Raw genomic sequence first — 13,306 nt, forward strand, 5'->3', positions numbered from 1 at the left:
ATCCCCGTTCCCTCTCGCTCTATTCAATACGATTGTTTTCGCTCGAGTCGTTAAATTAAATTTATACCTTTGTGGCATTGAATCACGGTTAGTAATTAATATTTTTCGGGATCCGTGGGCAAACATTAATTTTGTTATTACATCGGTATATTTCAAAATTTTGTTTTACTCCGCGCGAATCAAAATAAGGGAGTGCCAGTCAAAATATTGTTTGCTTAATATCGAACGAACCAATAAAAATAAACGATGGTTTTCTAATTTAAAATTTATTTGATTATGTAGTAGAATTCCGGGTAATTAACACAATTCATTACAAATAATACAAGCACAGTACTTACTGATATAACAATATCCTAACGATATAAACGTTGGGAGGTATAATATCGATACTACCAACTGTCTTCCACAAACATATTTCAGAAGGGGTAAGAAAAAGGTTGTTTTCATGGAAAACAGCTAGGTTGAATACAAAAATAGTACCTAATTGTCATTTCATTCCAGAACCAAAGTCAAAACTCTTTATAGGTCTTCCTGTGGTAATCATGAGCCAGACTCTTTATATTTTATATTTTACCAGAATATTTTATCGTTTACCAGACAGAGCCTCGCGAGTATTATTTTTCCAATATTCGATGCATGGCAGAGTTCTTTCGCGAATACCATCTGTAAGGGATCTTGGCATTACGTTTGACAGTAAGCTGTCATTTTGTGGTCATATTACTATCATTTGTAAAACGGCGCTGCAAATGTTGGGCTTCGTCTTGCGTACTTCCCGGGTCTTTTCAGATGTTACTGTATTAAAAATTCTTTATAATTCCTTAGTGAGAAGCCGGCTTGAGAGTGGGTCGATTGTTTGGGCCCCGCATCAGTTGAAATATGACCTTATGGTGGAGCGAGTTCAAAAGAAATTTTTGAGACTCCTTTATTTGAGGTTATATGGATACTATCCGTGGCTTTATCCAACTGAATTTCTCTTAGGTATACTTACATACTGTAGTTTAAGTGCTAGAAGATATCAATATTTGGCCACGTATTTTTTTCGACTTACACGTGGTGTGAATGAGAACTCTGCCATTCTTGGTAGTATTGACTTGTGTGTCCCTGATAACTATCTTAGAAATCGGGAGCATCAGTTGTTTGTTCTCCCGAGGAGCAGAACTAACCTGCCATTGGTGATGCCAATTGGGAGGGCAATAACTCTGTTCAACCAAATCGCTTCGGATGTTGATATATTACATCTACGTGAGGATGAGTATAGGTGGACGTTATTTTATAAATTCTTAAAATAGGGTCTGCTTAACTCATCCGGTGTACTTCCTTGTACCTATATATTTTTTTGTATTTACACATTTATACTGTAGAATAACTTAATACTGATCTATCTCTTTTATTATGTACGTAATATTGTTTTAATAATATTTCGTTGTTTCTAAATGTCATGTTGTGAACGTCTTTAACTTATAATTTGTAATGTCCACAATATGTAAAATAAATGAATTGAATTAATTGAATTGACTCAAATTCTTCATAGTCTAGACCAGAGGTTCTCAAGCTTTTTAAAATTTCTTGCGTGGCGGTCCCTTTAAAAATTGTTGACTCGCGGACCCCTTTTATGTATTCAGAAAATATCACATGTTGTGTATTCATTAAATTTAAATAACAATTTTAATGGGATGGGTGCATCTGCTTTGCCTGAATCAGTCTTTTATTTGTTTGTTCTTCTTTGTTTTGGCCAGTGCAACTCTCATATTATCATTTGTCGCGTATAATCTATTTCGAGATTTTGTCTTGATAGTAAGTAGTGTAGAAAAAGAAAAGTCCAAAACCCAGGAAATGTTACATGCTATAATAATTATAAAAATATAAATAGTATAAAAATGCGTTCATTTTTCGAGGCCCTACCGAAACCGCTTCGCACCAGTTAGAGAACCGCTGATCTAGACTCTAGAGCGTTTGTACCAACATAATATTATAAACACGTCGATTTTGAATTTACCAAAAGCACGTGGATAGTTAAGTAGATGTCGGTATTTTTAAAATTTTGAGTTTTATGAAAATTTCAAAGCTTCAAAAAACGACAGATTTAATGCCACATGCCAGATGCATTTTTGTAGCCTAGATGCCCCTTCAAAGATGCTGGAGCATTCAAGAAAATAGTGATGATACCTACTTAAACAAACGCATCGTATCTATTAATTTGGCTAAGGTCAATTATTTAAACTACACTTGTCCGTAACCGTCATAAAGATATGCTTAATTCTCCATTCGCCATTGTGTAAATGTTTTGGTCATCCTTTGGGCGCTCATTGGACTCAATGTCAAACTATTCTCTTACTGTGCAAAGAGCCTATTGTGTGACGGAAGCCCCAGTTTAAAATGCAGGGATTTGACTGTTCGATGGCGATCGATGCAGTGGACATGCCTAGTGTCTAATATTATGTAAACGCGGCATTACCATAAGTAAATCAGGTCCTGTTTGAACACGGAAGTTAAACCGCGTTGCGAGCGGATTTAGTTAGATAACTACTCAAGCTATACCGCGTACTGTTTGTTGTGGAAAAGGAAAACAGCTTCTATCATCACTGGGATATAATGGATAAAATCGGATCGGCTGGATATTCCAATAACAGAAATTTATCATAGTTGAAAAAAATTCGAAATATTTTCATACATTTTTGTATGATGTTCGTAAATTTGTACTTGAAGAAGGCACTGGAGGAAAACGACAAAATTAGTTCACTACACGTCACTATATGTCAATTTAATGAGATGTACCCCAATTTCACCATAGCAACCAGTCAAAATAACTGACAAAATAAATGCTTGCAGAATAATTTATTTATTTAAAAAAACAAAAATTATGTACACAACAAAACGAATCCTATTCGGGTGTTTTTTATAGTATAATAAAGATTATTGGTAGTTATGTATTCAAGGCTTTTTCAAAGTCAATGTATAGGTAGGTAGGTACCTACATAGAAAAGCTTCACAATAAATAACATTAAACAACATGAAAATTAGAAATCTTAACATCCCATAAAATAATATCTGTTTGAAGTATCTCTAGATATCATTTAACAGGGATATAAAAAAACCTTGTTATGAGTATCACAGTAATAAATTGTTTAGTACTTAGATTGAAGAGACAATTGGATTGCTCAGTTAATTCTTGACAATATTGCGTTATTTAGAGAAACAGAATTTGGATTCTAGCAAAGACTTTCAGATTACACTACTATATTGGATTTATCATCATCATCAAGCAGGATCAATTCATTTCTGGATGAAGGCCTCTCCAAGCTAATTCAATATCTCTCGGTCATGTATGTATCGCGTTGCCAATTACTTGACCCAGTCTCTAGCTTGCTTTCAACTAATGAATTGTAAATAAACAGGGACAGAATACATGAATGATGTTAATAATAAAATTGTCACTATTTATATGATATCAGTGTCCCATTTTTTCTTTACTTTCATACATTTAGACTCCATTTCCATAAAATGAGGCTTTTCAACATATTATTTGAAGAAAAATAACATTACTTTTTGAATTGAGATAGAGATTGTATTTTTTTTACCATGTCTGATCCTAATAGGATTATATGGGCCTTCACAGAGTAGAGGTTTGTATTAACAGATTTTGTTTTTTTTTTTACGAGAAATGGATGTCAGCCACTTGCTCAACCTATTAGATCCATACCTTGACAGAAACAAATTGAAAAACAAAATATTGTGTACTTGCCAGACCCAGGATTCGAACCTAGGACCCACGGCGTTATAGTCCAACGCTTAAGCCGCGCGGCCACTGTTCGTAATCAAATCGTAATATTTATTAACTACCTACATATTTATATATATATATATTTTATTCAACGAATAATTCACAAGATGTTATAAGATATATCTAATTATTGAACATACATAATTTTGAAAAAACTTCTGAGAAAATAATTAGTATGTTACACTCTTAAATCTTGTGAATTATTCGTTGAATAAAAAAATAGTTGATTAAAAATTATTGGCAAGTTCAAGTAAGTTATAACAAAAAATCTTGAAGTGATCCGTGACGTCGGTTAGTAATTAAAGTAATACCTACTTTGATTTGAAATACAAAAGCCGATCGCCAATGGTAACTCAATTTGAAATGGCTTCAGAGAGTATTAAAAGCCATTAGTTAAAAATTGTCGCAATGAAGTATGGTGCCTATAGCATAGTGGTCTATGTGCATGGGCGCGAAACCTGAGAGATGCAGATACGATGCCTCCTGGGTGTCTTACCTTTTTCAAAAAAGATTTTTTTCTTTTAGTTATAATAATATATTTTCTCAGAATTGCTTACAAAATTATGTATTCAGTAATTATTATTAGTTAGGTCTTGGATTAACTAGGTATTTATTATTCTGAATTCACAGAAATTAATTCAAAGTAAGGTATACTAGAGCAATGTTTATGAAAACGTAAGCGAATTCAGAACCTGAAAGCTTACGGAGTTATTTTTATAGAGATGTGAAAACAGTAAAACAAAATAATAACCAGCCAGACGCATGCTTTAGAGATGTGCTAACACTTAAAAATATTGGCACGTTAAATCGTTATTTGCTGATAGAGGAATTATTAGATATATAAGTACTTTAGAGTTGAAACACATTTGTCACCGTATTTATCAATAATCTTTATATTATATTATAGATAGATGAAAATTTTAAATTATGTAGAAGTGACGGCTTGATATATTATTATTATACGACTTAGTATTACATTTCAACTGACCCTTTTCAAAAACAAATATATTATGTCATATTCTTCTTCTTTTGCCATATCCGCCCCTTAACTGGAGCATATGGACACCACGCGGCGCCACCAAGAATCCCTGTCGCTCGCCAGTCTTCTTGCTTCGTTCCAGGTCAAACCAGCATCCCGTAGCTCCGCCGTATACACTCTGTAGATTATATTTAGCAGCCTTCCAGGACGCCGGAATCCGGTCGGCTTGAAGAAGAGGCAAGGCAGGTTGAAGTTCTTTTCTGGCATCCGCAGCACGTGGCCGAGCCAGGTCCAACGTCGCATCTTCACTTTCAGCGTGATGAGAGGCTGCTTGGTGCGTTCTCTTATCTCCTCGTTGCTCCTAAAGTCATACCACCGCACACCCAATATTCGTCGCAAACATCTGTTTTCGAAGCTCAGTATACGGTTGCTCTGAGCCTTCGTAAGGTGCCATGATTCGCTACCGTAAAGCAGCACCGTCAGAATGCAAGCGTCGAATAGGCGGTATTTGGTTTTGACCGAGTACAATTGTGAGCCCCAGACAATCCGCATCGAGTTGAATGATGCTCCAGCCATTCCCATTCGGATAGCGAGCTCTTTCTGCAAAATGCCATCTCCCGTGATGTGTACCCCCAGGTACTTGAAGCTGTCGACGCTCTCGATATTTTGTCCGTCGCTAATCAGAGGGAAATCTGGATCAGGACAGGTACTATTACACAAGACGTTGGTTTTCTTCGCGTTGATTTTCAAACCAACGCGAGAGGAGTTGTTATGCAATCTGTCGATTGTCTTTTGAATGCCCTCGATTGAGTTGTCGAATAGGACAGCGTCATCGGCGTATTCCAGGTCGCATAGATTCACCGTGGGGGTAACAGGTATGCCTCGGTCGGGTGGTATTGACTTACGTAGTATGAAGTCAAAGAGAATGATGAAGAGAAACGGTGCAATGACACAACCCTGTCTGACTCCGGTCGGGACTCCGAACCATTCCGTGACAGTGTCTCCAATTCTGATACAGCATTCGCTATTCTCGTGCAAGCTTTTGATTATGGCAATGATCTTGGGAGGGATCCGGTATGCTCCCAGTATCATCCAGAGGGAGGGGCGGTGCGGACTGTCGACAGTTCGATATTATGTCATACCCACTCTTAAATAAGCAAATCTTTTGCAACTTATAATATTAGGTCGTCATAAGATAATGTCCTTCAGTAACTATATACCTTTGTAATAAGTAATAGGTATAATATATTATGTTTTTGATAGTTCTAGTTAATTTACTATCTTGTAAATTCGAGCCATTATCTACTTAATTGAAAAACATACAAAACATAATTATATAATGTAACCTTAAACATACGCTTGAATTAGTCAAGCCGAATGTCATTATTGTTATGGTTGCTATTCTAAACTGCATTTACAGTATTTACACCAACAATATTAAATCTTTCGGCGGCTCTCGTGGTGAGTTCTGGGTTCGATTCTCTGTGAGGACACGATATATTTATGTGATTTTCTCAATGCCTGGGTGTTTGTGATTGTTAAAAATTACCATCTTGCACGAAAAAGCAAGGACATGGTTATTAATAATATTAAAAAAAATATATATATAAGTATATATTATATTGCATCTCTCGCTCAGCGCCTCTTAGATTATGTCTAGTTTTATTTCAAAGATATTAAATCTCACGCTAATATGGTAAGTTTCTGTCCACCATTATTGAGAAAAAAATATGGGATTTATTACCTACAACGACGTGTTCGTAGCCGGGCATTGATAATATCTGCGCATCTATTCTATACATACGGCGGCTATCGGTGCCTATCGAGGGTAGTTTATCATATTTATGCATTGAGGCAGTTAATAAGTTAACCGTCTGAATTGTCAAACAGTGCTATGTTTGAACAGCACCTCTCTTGGCTGTGTTAACTTTTAGAGTGAGATATATAGTTTTGACAGTTTATACGGCTAACTTATCGTAATAATTATAATATCTCAATACATAAACATGAGAAACTACCCTCGATAGCCGCCGATAGCAGCCTTGTGTATAGAGTTGACCCATTGAACTATTTAAAAAAATCTCAATTAATACCAAGTATCAAGAAAATTTTCACTTCTCATCTCTAGTAAGTTGAAAATTAGCTGGAATATCATTATTATTATTATTGTTACAAGTTTGTGGAACAACAATTATTATTGTTACAAGTTTTGTGGAAAAATCACTCTACTTCTCGTTACGGTGAAACAATTTCCTCATCAGTTTTATTCTTCCGGTGTTACGTAGCGTACTAAGTAAATAAGTCCTATAATTACGGGAATTACTACTCTCACTGCAGTAAAATTTTGATCCATTATTAACGCATTTTTTAAATCTAACTTTTGCGCCTTCCGTGGAACAGTGGTTAGCATTCTTACCTTTTGATTATAAATAATTCAAATCCAATTTTTTATACATACGATGTACATTACAAATTATAAATTTAAGACGTTCACAACAGGACATTTAAAAACAAAAAATAGTATTAAACAGTGTAAAGAAGAAATAAATATTATGCAGTATCAGAAAAACAGTATGGAAAGTAAAGTGAAAAGTATAAAAATTATAAAAAACAAAACAAAAAAACCTAAGTAGAAAATACGATAAAAGATATTTAATACAATCAATAAAGTTTTGATTAAAAAGCATAATCAAATCAGAATGATATGTATTTATTAACAGTTATTGTTGTTGTATTGCTAAATAAAGTTATTGAAGCGCCGCTGGTTTATTTCTATACATTTTAAATTATATTACTAATATTTTTTTTTCTATAAGAATGGGTTATAAATGAAGAAGGGTTATAAACCCACCTAAAAATGTTCAGAGTTCTTCAATAAAACCAAGACCGAATCAGGGATTGATTGAAAATGCAATAATTGTACTATGCCATCGGCATGGTCGTAGAACCGTTCGTCCCACTTGAAAAAATATAAATAGCGGGTAGTGCAATGTGTTTGAACACTTGACTTGTTTCTTTTTTTTAATAAATGTGTAGGTACTTAGTGTGGTTAGTGGTTACCGTTATTTCATTTATTCACCTATATGTGCAACCTACACTGTTTCTGGATTAACCATAATACTAAAATTAATATCATATGCATATATATAGTAAAGAAACCAATCTGGGGGATTCTATACAAAATTGCTACTAAATAAAATAATTAAAGCCAAAGAGGATCCTAAGAATCGATAATTTTGAACACATTGCACTACCCGCTATTTTTATTTTTTCAAGTGGGACGAACCGTTCTACGACCATGCCGATGGCATGGTACAATTATTTCATTTTTAATCAATCCCTGATTCAGTCTTGGTTTTATTGAAGAACTCAGAACAATTTTTGGTGGGTTTATAACCCATCTTCATTTATAACCCATTCTTATAGAAAAAAAATAAAGCCTCCATAAAAAAAAATTGACCACTAATATCGCTTGGCAACATCGACATTATAATATATCTTTGTGACCCCTAGAACCTATTCCAATTGTTAAAATGCGTTCCGCATATTATGTATACGAAAAGTCTATGGGATCCTGCACTAACAGACGCAATACCAATCGCAAACTTGCGATTTGGCTGAGCACCCGATAACCTTTATTTCATCAGTCAACAGTGGACAACATCCAATCCTTCTGTTACCTTTAGTAGAAACTAAAATGTACATTATTTATTTTAATAATATAAGCCACGAATTTTTCTGTTTGGAAGTTAGGGGAAAAATCAACCACATCCCTAGAGTTTTTGTAATTAATATGAAAAAGTGAAACCTCAACCGTATATGAATTCGTTATCATTCACCACTGCATCTCATTTGCAATGAGCTCATAATTGATGGCTCTCTGTCGTTCATTAAAAGTTAATCCAAAGTCGAAAGGTTACAACAAATTATATCAATTACAGTTATGCTTATTTGATAGACAGTTGTGTACAATTATTAGTCTTATAAAAAGAAAAAAACATAGATTCTTTGCGATTACTGGCATCGCATCCTATAGAAGTGATAATAAGAGTCCTCTGTAATTACAGACCAAGTTCCGGTGCCTCCAGCCAACTTCAGAGCTAACAAAACTTACAATGGTGGAAAAGGAGAGATATACAATATGTTATATTGATGAGACAAACATTATTTTTGCTACTCGTAGTTAGTTATCCTATGTGTTCATGGGATCTACAGTATTTCTATGAAATGATTTCCACTCGCGATTTCATCCTACCATTTTTGGGCATATACAGTGGCGTATATAGTGGGAACCACCCTACATAGTTAGCTGAAAGCATAGGATGGGTATGATTGGCATCATGGGCCCACATTCTGAAGCGGGCCCCCCTAACTATTGCTAGGATTAAAGAGTAGCGTTTTCCAAATAGTGTTCCAGGTAAAATTAAGGGTATTCAGTGTATTTTTAATATATCGACTCGAAGATGCTGTAATCTGGTTGGCAAGCCAAGTTGAAAATATCTTGAGGCATTCGTAGCACGTAGTTGTGCTAGATACAACGTCGTCTCTCCATTCTCAGCATGGTGACAGCCTATTTAGCCCGTCCCCTTATACCCTAGTTACTTCTAAAGTTATACCACTGCATATTCTGTATTCGTCGCAAATGTCTATTCTCAAAGCTCAGTATACGGTCGCTTCGAACTTTCGTAAGGTGCCATGATTACCGTAAACCAACACCGTCACAATGGAAGTCTCCGAACTCTTCTCTTCCTGACATTTTATTGAATAATTCAATTTAAATTCAGTCAAAACAAACATTAGTCCGTGACGATCTAAGTTTGGGGTAACTGCTCCTGTGACATTCCTAGCTGTAAAAAACTGCTATTGCTTCACATCCAAATGTGGGGCTTCGTGATATGTTTGATTAAGACCGACTCAGTGATGTCCCGTAGGGGTAGGCAGATTGAGCGTCGCTTGGGAGCGGCAGTTACTCGAAGGGAGGCAAATTGAGGAGAATCATTTCGCATTAATAGCTACCTTAACTCAATATCTATCCATAAAAAAAATCAGCTCATTATTTGAAAACAAAATGACGTATTAATTACCATAAAAGGTTTAACAGGACTGTATTTTTTATGGGTTCGCGATGTCTAGTTTACTTCCATTGCCCTTCGACGTCCATGGTGACCAGAAAAGACACATGCACGGATGGTAACAAATACTGTATAAAAAGTAGGGCGTTATTTTGGCGTTGGCCAGGGGCGGCATTTTGTCTAGGGACGAGTGTGGTGGAGGGCGGTTGGTTTGGTAATCCATATTTGTGTTGTCATTATAAAGAACGTAAATTCTATTATCGGTAAATATTGAAAATATCAATATAAAAATAGAAAATTAATAATTTAAAGATAGAAAATAAATTATTATAATTCTACGTCATAGCAACAATGAAAAGGAAACTAAAACACTCTTTTGGTGTAATATAAAGCCACAAAAATATAATAGAAACATTTTTTGTATTGAAATCAATTTTTTCCACTCTAATAATTATTCAAACTTACGGATCACTTGGTAATATTCGATAACTTTCAATAGCGTCTCATCCGTCGTCGACGCCTAGCCAAGGCGTCGCGGCGCCCTCCCAGAGCAGTCCGTCGTCCAGCGGAGTTGATTCAAGCATGAACGATATTACAATTCGTCCCTTTGTTAACAATACCCGGAGAAATGGATCGGATATCCAGATACTGACAACTTCTCCTCCGTCAAGTGTGTGATGGATAAGACCGGGGGTTTCCTCCTTGGGTTTTTTCTCTCTCGGGGAAGTCCGGCGAGATTTTCGCGCGCGATTGGAGGTCTTCTTTTGTAGGCGCGCATTCACGGGAAACGGAAGGGGCCACGAGCAAATATATAACACAATATGAAACAATTTTGGGTTTTTTCTTTGTCAAAGTTGCAAACGCGAATCAATAGATGGTAATCTACGACACCCAAAAGGAAAGTTTTCTTGCTTATTTTTTCATTTATTTTGGAAGTAAAATTGCCTTAAGTATATTTTTACTGCTTGCTATTCGCATAGCATGTAATGGAATCTAAATACACCTACTTAATATGTAATCACAAATGAATATATTATATTCTAATGGAGTACCATCAAGTACATTCGGTCGATAGTATTAAATAATATATTATAGTACCCACACCATAGCTTGTCCATATAATATCTTCGTCGTTTACCCTCCACGGATTGTTTTGACATTTATAAACGTAAAATAATATAAAGTACTTAGAATTGCTCCCACATCCTGAAGCGGGCCCCCAGGCCAGGATCTTTGGCGTATCCCTTACATATCGTTGTGATGCTCTACAGTAGCGTTCTACACATGAATTAAGTATCATTTAATTAAATCAATCATCATATCACATTGAATTGTATTACACAACCACATATTTAAAATTGTTGATATATTCAAAGTGAAATAGCGCCGCAGGCGAATTTTTTAATTGGTACTCAAATAATTAATTTACAATATGAGCATATCTTACTTAGCTAGTCAGCCCGCCACGCCGAGCCCTTCCCATGCCCGGGGCCCCAGGCTAGAGCCCTGTCAGTCCCACCCTTGTGGAGGGCATGGTACTAACTAAGTATATTATTTGAAAGAACATAATATAGGTACTTTATTATTTACAAATGCTGTCATCGTGAGCGAGAGATAAAACATTCATTTTGGCAAGTGGAATGTTATAAATTAATAATTCTTCATATTTCACGCCTGCTTCTTTGGTGGAGCATATGAACACTGCGTGGCGTCACCCATATCACTCTAAGGCCCGTTTCAGACGGGACACCGGTGTCGCGCTCGATATAATATAGGAGGCCTTTGTATTCGAATAAAGGGGCCTTTGTATTACGTTTATGAACGCCCCAGAGCTAATAAGTCGACGCATACTGAAACTGGCTGCCGTAATAAAAACAATTATATCGGACACGCGTTGACTCATTAGCTCTGGGGCATTCATAAACATTTTACAATGGCCCCTTTATTCGAATACAAAGCCTCATATATTATATACGAGCGCGACACCGGTGTCCCGTTTGAAACGGGCCTTATTCACTAGTCGTGTGTCTTACCAGATTACGCCACCATCCCGTAGCTCCGCTTTATACATCACTAAATAAGTCTACTTACTGAAGGATTATTTAAGCTGCCTTCACAAACTGTTAATTGTACGGGAATGACCGGCTGATATGGAATCTTATCTTTCAATATTATAGAAGTGATTCAACTCTTGATTTGAGTGACGTTTAACCCAAGAATAATGAAATATAAATAATTATAAATGAAAATTAAATTTTAATCTATGTACCTACCTGTGTGTAAAGCATCGAACTATTATAGGTTTAAAAGTATTGATACTATTGAACTATTGGTACTCCTACCAACATTTAGCTATAATCGCCCTTTTACAATTATTCGGTACTCCAAAGACGCTCGTTATTATGACCATTATTTTGAGAAGTGTGTAATTGATAAGTCAAAGTTGCAGTAGTATCTTTTTGGATAAGTTTTTGAATTTGTCGATTGCGGGAAATAATTGTCCGGTTGTTATCTAAAATACTTTATCGTTTATCTATAATAATAAAGTTGTAATACAAATATGATTCCTTTTGTGTTGGATACCATAACGACTTGATTAATCGATATTTTATTGAACATAATATTGTAAGAATATGATAAAATATTTGTAATGACACAATATAATAAAATATATCTACTAATAAACCAAATATAAGCTGAGTCGTCATTATATTGATATCAAGTCATGTAATAAATAAAACTGAGACAGTTACAACCTATAAAAATATTTGATTATTTGTAATAAATATGAATATAAGAAAATTATAACATTTTCATTCTGACCACTAACTTATTAATATATATATATATAATTATTAATAAAATAAATAAGATATTATTAGGTATATTTTTGAATAACAGAACTATTATAGTGTTTAATAGATACTAAAATTATTATTTACTTTCGTGTAAGTAGACTTTAAGGTAAACAATATGTCAACAAATAGGTACATTTAGTACGTATTGTATCTAGAGTTGGGTATTTCCCGAGAAAATCTCAATCTCGAGATTCGGGATTTCCCGAAATGATGAAATTTTGAATTCTCGAGATTCGGGATTTCCAGAAAAGAATTCTCGGGAATTCTCGAGATATTGGGTAATTTAAAAAAAACCTGTAAAAATCTTAAAATCAGTGTAAAAATAGACACATTCCAAAAAAATATGATTTTTTTTATTTATGTAAGAACAAAATTACTTACTAAAATGGAATATCCAGCGACTGTAGCTGCGTCTGACAATCGCGTACGTTTTTGAGATACAAAATTCCCTGATGTTGCAAAAATTGCGCTCATTTTGAGTCGACGTTGGCTTAATTGTGTTAAATGCCCCGATCAGTCTTTGAACGTTTTGTGTTTTCTGTCTACTTTTTTCATATAGAAAATCGTTTTTTCAATTAATATTTGATAATAAAGAAATCCCGAAATGTTAAAAATT

The 13,306-nt window shown here is 35.0% G+C and overlaps 1 long non-coding RNA gene across 1 annotated transcript in view; it reads right to left on the bottom strand.

Moving 5' to 3' along the window:
* The window catches only part of LOC147074664 (uncharacterized), a 257,127-nt gene that overhangs the window by 89,728 nt on the left and 154,093 nt on the right, over positions 1-13,306 (bottom strand). Inside the window, exon 2 of the long non-coding RNA XR_015070255.1 lies at positions 1,209-1,532. This is a non-coding gene — a long non-coding RNA (uncharacterized LOC147074664). The remainder of the gene's footprint in view (positions 1-1,208; positions 1,533-13,306) is intronic.

This window comes from Rhyacophila brunnea, unplaced genomic scaffold (assembly GCF_057557595.1).
Source record: "Rhyacophila brunnea isolate RB1 unplaced genomic scaffold, BYU_Rbru_1.0 scaffold_16, whole genome shotgun sequence".
Taxonomy (NCBI): domain Eukaryota; kingdom Metazoa; phylum Arthropoda; class Insecta; order Trichoptera; family Rhyacophilidae; genus Rhyacophila; species Rhyacophila brunnea.